This window comes from Tarenaya hassleriana, unplaced genomic scaffold (genome assembly GCF_000463585.1).
Source record: "Tarenaya hassleriana unplaced genomic scaffold, ASM46358v1 Cleome38, whole genome shotgun sequence".
NCBI classification, from domain to species: Eukaryota; Viridiplantae; Streptophyta; class Magnoliopsida; order Brassicales; family Cleomaceae; genus Tarenaya; species Tarenaya hassleriana.
This window is the reverse complement of record NW_010966774.1, coordinates 244,079-244,417: the sequence shown is the minus strand read 5'-3', so window position 1 is coordinate 244,417 and position 339 is coordinate 244,079.

Here is a 339-nt window from a genome sequence, read left to right as displayed (position 1 = left end):
TCCTTTCTTGGAATCTTGCATCTTGAACCGTTTCAAGACCTTATCGGTGTAAGTACTCTGACACAATCCTAGAAGATGCCTCGATCTATCTCTATAGATCTTGATGCCTAGAATATAGGCCGCTTCTCCTAAAGGAACCTTACCGATGAGCAGTGGCACAGTTCTCTGCAGGAGAGTGTCCTATGACACCTGATGAGCGAGAACACATGGACCGGATTCCATATGCTTCGGCAATTGGATCCATCATGTATGCCATGCTTTGTACTCGACCAGATGTATCCTACGCGTTGAGCATTACGAGTAGATACCAGTCAGATCCAGGTGAGTCGCACTGGATCG